Here is a 6893-nt window from a genome sequence, read left to right as displayed (position 1 = left end):
TTTTCGAAGTGGGGATATGACTTTATGGCCTCTATTCTTTCATTGTCTCAAGGCCTGTCATCTTGTCTTTCCCCTCACTTGACTGTAAATACTTTAATACTGTCATCATTTTTGTTGACCTACCGTTAACATCCTTGTATCATATTTTACTCATAATGCTTCATTAACTCTATTCTCATCTCCCGCTAATTATCTATGTCTACTGCTTTATTCTAAAAACTCGAACAAAACTTTCTTTTTTCCTTTAGATCCCTTTGCTCCATCCCTTTGCTCTTTCAATTGCCTAGCATTCTTTCTTTACTGGGGCGGGAGCCACATTAAGATAATATTATTCCTTCAAGGCTTATAGTACATGTCTTTGTAGTACTCATATCTGGCTGCACTAATTCAGAGTGCACTATCTAGGTATCTCCTAAAGAGATCTATTAGCACATTTGAAATATTCTTCGGAGATATCAACTGACGCAATCAATTCATCCATCATATCTTCTTATACTACTTTTGTTAACCCCCATAGGGCATATCTGGAAGAGGTACAACCAATTGTATATACCTCTGTTACTATTGAATATAATTCAAAAGGCTTAGGTTCCTCTGCCTCAATTATAACCACTGTTAACCTTTGTAAATTGGGCGCCTTGTACCCTTATTCATCTTGCTTCTTTTACTTGCTGAAACTTGTACTTATCTTCTTAATTTCTCAGTGTCCTTTACCATAAAGATGGGATAGACATTCTTGCCTTGAGGCTTCTTATTAAGAGGCTTACACCTTTCAGCACACACATGATCTGCTGAAGATCTCATATTTACTTATCATAAGCATTATACAAAGTTGAGCTCCACTAATCCAACATTTCCACAGCTATAGCTCTTATCGATCATCTTTCTAAACGTAGGCATTGTCTTATTATGAATAAAAATAGAAGCTCGGGACTTGAATTCTTATAAGTGAGCTCTACCACACGATTTAGAGTAAGAAGAAAGAGTGACAGTCTTAAATGCCCTGTAGCCTCCTGCTTATAAGTGTGGTGCACGACACACCCATAAACAAGACTCTACGACCCAAACCGATGGGCCGCGACGGGCACCCGGTACCTTACTCAACCGAGTACCAATGTAACGTATCTTTATTATTACATCATCTTATACACGTGACATACGGGCCTAATAGGCCAACATAATCATTTATAATCTCAAAACATAGGCCGGCAAGGCCGTACAATCTTTCACGTACACGACATATGTCTACCAGCCTCTAAGAATACATAAATGTCATATAGGTCGGGACAGAGTCCCGCCATACCAAACAATACACATCTAAATCATACTAACCAAATACGCAACTCCAAAGCAAATGGGGCGCACCACCATCTTTCGCTGAGCTAATAGCCTACTTGGAGGGCTCTCGGCCGGTCTACCAGGGCCTGCAGGCATGAAACGCAGCGTCCCCAGGCAAAAGGAACGTCAGTATGAAATAATGTACTGAGTATGTAAGGCAATATACTAAAAGCTGAAACTAAACTGATAACATAATAACTGCAAGTAGTTGGAAGTCAAAGATAATCTGAAGATATGCTTACCTGCTGATACTGACTCAATTTTCTCAATATAGTAAGTAAAATAGTTGTCCGACCCTATAAGGCTCGGTATACATATATATATCTGCTCTGCCGTAGTAGGCTCGCTCATAAGCGCTCGGCCATACTAGGCTCTGTATCTCGACCAACTGGGCTCGCTCATATGTGCTCGGCCACAGTAGGATCGGTATATAACTTACAATCTGATCAGAGGTTGCCCAATAGGGGCCTGCCCATCGATTATAGCTCGATGGTAATAAAAATACTTTTAATACTGTATATATGTAACTTCTCTGCTCTCTTGACTGGAAGAAGGAAATACTGAACTGAATATGAAGTCCTGATAAGAAGAATGTGGTAATTTACAAAACTAGGAAAATATTAACCTCCTGCATGTATTTAAAGTAGTTGCCTATGATAACACTTGCAGTACTAATCATATATGAGCCTTTTGTCAACTTAAATTTCTTAATCATATGACGAAGGCAGTAGTATTTCCCAGGAGGTTGCACCTAATTTTGTGCATAAGACTAACTTATATTGGGTTCTTTATTTGTTTCACTTCTTTCTAGGAATATCATGGATACCTTTAATTGAAAAGATTTTGTTGTACATTCAAACATGAAATGCAAATTAACAATTGGTTTTATGAACACGCTTCCCGTTAGTAGAGGGAAAAGTATATATACATGACTACTTGTTTAAATAGACAAATACACGTAAATTCAGGGATATGAATTTTTCTCTATACCTCTACTTTACCCATTATTAATGTTGACTCCTACAGTACATTATTATGTCCTATTGTTTCATGGGATTAATTGCTCGCCAACTATTTACACGTAAGAACTACAAGTAAGATTTTAACTAGCTTAGAGATCTGATTGATTAAATAATATATAATAATAACCTATCTAATTATGCTAGTGTCATATGAAAAAGCTTTCATTTATCCTAAGTTGCTGCTAGTACCGAACCTTTCATTAACCTTAAAAATTGAACATTTCCTTATATATATTGTACAACGTAAAACGGGTAGTAGGATGTATTGTTATCAAACTCAAGTAATTACGGGGTAATGCCAAATGAAAGAAGAACTTAGCCTTAACATACCTGTTTCTGGAATTTATTTGAACAATATTGTTGTTGTTCTTTGAATTTCCAATCGAATCTTGGCTAAATAATTTGGACGAAACAACTCTGTTCCAAGTTCTTGGATTTTAAAATCCACGACAGAATTTTTTTGATTAACCTAGGGAACTTTGGATGAACTAGAAATGCCTTTTGGCTTAAATGCCAAAGTATTGCTTCTGCTATTCACGTTAGTTGGTAGAATGATGGCCTTTGATCCTTTAAGTGAAATGCTTTCTTTTGTCTCATTTTGATTTAATAAAGGTAACCATAAAGTCTTGATAAGACTTTAAAATTGTGCTTTTGACACCTATTAAAGGTGATTGATGAATCACTTTGATAAAGAGAGGGGGCTGCCACGTACCTCCTTGAGAGGTGATTTTTTTGTTAAGTTTATCCACTTATTAGTTAATCGGGTAATGTTTCGTTACCCGGTAATTAATCTATTACCCGCATAATTCAAGAATTATCACAAATTACTTAAAATTTTATTTATTTTTAAAATACTTCATATATACTTTATATATTACACTACCGTGATCATATAATATCTCGCATGAAAAAGTTCTAAGATAAAGAAGTCTTTGAAAAATGGTGAGTTCCACCGTTCTTAGCAAGCCTAAGTCAAAAGGCTTGAGTTTCAAAAATGATTTCTCTAGTTTCAAAATGCATTCTTTAAGTGTCTTGGTTGGTAGGCCCCATTTATAATTAATGCTTAGCAAGACTTCTTGCTCCCAAAGTATGACACCAAAGTAGCACACATATTAGTCATAGTTTAGTTTAGTTGTCATGGTCCCACATGGACAAGACAATTCCTACACTTACCCACTTAAATGAATAATTAACCAATTATCTCAAATAGTTAAAATACTACTCATTTTTAATACACTTTATATACTTTACTATCATATTCATGTGGTACCTTACATGGTAGTATTTCATAATTATCATGTATTATTGCTCGACCCGTATTTTATTCCAAATTGACCACTTTCAACGAAACTTGTTTTCTTTAATATGTGTACCCCCTTATTCTTCATAACACTTATTTATTGCTTGCTATAAATAGCGCAAGTACGTTAACGTCAAGATGATCTCATCCCCGAGTCTTACACCGGTTTACTGAAAATAAAATTTTAACGTACAATACTTTAGGGTGCAACATCATCGTAACTTAACACTGCAAAATGTGACATCACCGTAATGCAATACTGCGGGACATGACACCTCACTTCGTGCTCTCATTAACTTATTTATGGCGTATTTTCATGTACGAAAATATAGGGTGTAATAGGACGTTAGTACCATGGAATAGTACTAGTATGTATAACTAAACACCATCTAGTTAGAAAGATCTATCATACAAGAATAATGAAATTACAAGTATAACTCAAACACTTTAAATGATCACAACATTATCAAATAAAAGAATCATACAATTTTCACATCATTTTCCCATAGCTTTTAGTTTTTGGGCATTTCATATTGTTCATCATTGCCCAAAATACCACCGCTATATTGAGCGGAGTCAGATCTCAACCCGATCGGCTAGGTTGTCTCATTTGAGACATACACTTCAAACACAAATACAATACCACCATGTGTGCGGCATAGCGTCCGATCTCGGCCCGATCGGCTAGGCCGCCTTACCAAGGCGTTTCCCTTTTTCCATCAATCATCTCATTCCAATCTTTGTTTCACATATATCATTTCATAGGAACTTGGGGCCACAACTATCACGTCATATATTTGGCACTATGGCACATCTTATATCATTCCCAATTTCAATGATAGATTTGTAATTTAGGATAATATGTGCACACAAGGGCAAATAAAATTGTAAGCATAGATGCGACTTCACATAGATGGCACAACATATGCAGCTTCAATCTTAATTTAAGGTCCAGTCATTTCAGTACATGATTCGTATTCATTGCACCATTTCAAGTAATCAAGAATAGCACTTCGACCACATTGAGACACATCATTCACGCCTATAAGGTTGCAACTAAAATTTATGTGAAACAATAATCAATATAACAATCCAACCTTAATCTTACCGCATTTACACAAACACTAACGGAGTTCAATTCCTAAAAGACGGGGTTTTAGCCATACATACCTTGATTGAGCTTTGCCTTAATCTTATAATGTTTTGGAATGTTCGCACTTCAATCTATTTATTGAAAGTAGCACAATTGAACTCATAATCAGGAAAAGATCGTAATTTAAGCTCACTTGAGCATTTTATCAAGCATTGAGTGTTCATCAAGGCCTTATGGTCCTTTTATGCAAGATTACACTAGCCCTTTCCTCATGCCTCTCTATTTATAATTTCCCCATACCTTCCAAGATCATATGCATGCAATGTAATCACCCTTATCCCCATGAATTACCTCACTAATGGACCCCTTATAGCTATGTTTAAAATTAAGAGCTTAGGTGATGAAGTATTAACTCCTGTGATGAAGATTTAGGTGCCTCGCTTGATTATCTTTAATGTTTTAACAAGGATTTGTGGAGCAATTTTGATGAAAGGCACTTGCCTTCTCTTAGACCCTCTTTCTCACTCTAAAAGCACCTAGAAAATAGGCTCAAGTGAGTAAGAACATCAAAAAAATTCCTTTGGGTATAAAATTTAATAAGCTTGCAGCTTTACAAGAGTCAGAAGGTCTCCCTATGTAATACAGCGAGAGCTAGCTGAGTAAATAAGGAAGAAGGCGTCAACCTAAGCATAGTAACTTGAAGACAAAATGATCTTATAATAATAGTATCACTACAATATTGTATACACTCCATAAGAAAGTGGTACTTATCGTGGCTAATGAACGGGAAGTTAAAATCAAAAGCTGATATTTGAGATCATATGAGTTACAGGAAATTTCAGTATTCGCAAGCACTAAGATAAGTCGAGCATTAATGCAGCAAGTGGCAGAACGACCAGAAAAAGTAATTGCCTATGTTTAAAGGCAATTGAGAAGGCATAAAAGGAAATCTATGGTGCTAGCAAGTTAAATGGAGGTTGCGAATAGTATAAATAGATATGTGTAGGTCGCAAGCTAAAGTATCATAGAGTGACAAGGTCTTAGGTAGATAGGAGTAAGGATAAGAAAAGATGAGTAAGAAGGTGAAAAGAATAGGTAAGTCCTCGGGATTAAACCCATCAAAACAAGAGAGTTGATGGCATACGTAAGTTATTGAAAGCTCGATACAGCCTGAATAAACTAAGAGGAGTCTAAGACTAGGTTCATTTAGGAGCGATGGAATGCTGCCCTGGTAGTAGAATAAGGGTGTAATTGCGATAGATAAAGTGATTACGTTTAGGACTTTGATTGAGTAATGATTTAATGAGAAAGGGATTTCACGAATTTCGCGGGGATTAGAATACCCCCATAAGATGGATCATATTGGGATGCTGTGAAATACGGTTATTGAATTATAGCATTGTCCCTAGGTGGATCAAGAAAACCACTTTAGATGTTCCCTGATGACACGTGAGCCTTAGTGACAATGTTTTACGTAAGAGGTTTCAAGTTATCAGTGGGGGATTATAGATCAACATTAAGGTTAATCAACAATATATATATAAGAGTTCCAAAGCATGAGAGGAGATTATGATTCCATTCTTTAGATGAACAGTAATAAGGAAGCATTAAACGGCTTATATTTATACATATGGGATAAGCGGTGAGAGAGTAACCTGAAGTTAGGTGGCAGACCTCGGTAATAATTAACTAAAGTAAGAGTTATGGTATACTATGACCTACCTAGTTGTAGTAAAGCCATAAGCATATATAACTGAGGCTATGAAACAAGATATAACAAAAGTTGTAAGTTCAACAAAGTACCAATCGAAGAACTTTTGTTCGCCTACAGATGCCCGGAGGGACAGCTTGTCATTGTACAATACATATTCACAAAGAAAGTCCTGTAGATTGGCTAAAAGCTTGGGTGGAAGGAGAAAAATGTCGCATAGGCGTACATACATGGTCCGAACCGTACAAGCTGCATCAAAGAAGATAGAAACATTTATGAGATTGGAAGAATTTGGACCACAAGTCATGGTGTGAGAAATAGGCCTAAAGGGGAAATACCCTAACCTTTGGATTTATTCGCCAAATAGTTCCCTAGAAGAAAATAAGTTTCGTCGAAAGTCAACAAGTTTAGAATGTTATAACATGTGCT

At 36.2% G+C, this 6893-nt stretch overlaps 1 long non-coding RNA gene across 1 annotated transcript; it reads right to left on the bottom strand.

Moving 5' to 3' along the window:
• Nucleotides 1-1157: 1157 nt before the first annotated feature.
• Nucleotides 1158-2966, bottom strand: LOC142181135 (uncharacterized). The gene is made up of 2 exons (XR_012709457.1): nucleotides 2691-2966; nucleotides 1158-1424 (listed from the first exon to the last, which is right to left on the bottom strand). It is a non-coding gene; the product is annotated as an uncharacterized LOC142181135 (long non-coding RNA).
• Nucleotides 2967-6893: the final 3927 nt, after the last annotated feature.

This window comes from Nicotiana tabacum, chromosome 1, assembly GCF_000715075.1.
Source record: "Nicotiana tabacum cultivar K326 chromosome 1, ASM71507v2, whole genome shotgun sequence".
Lineage (NCBI taxonomy): Eukaryota > Viridiplantae > Streptophyta > Magnoliopsida > Solanales > Solanaceae > Nicotiana > Nicotiana tabacum.
The sequence above is the reverse complement of the archived record's forward strand: the minus strand, read 5'-3'. Positions and strand labels throughout refer to the sequence as shown.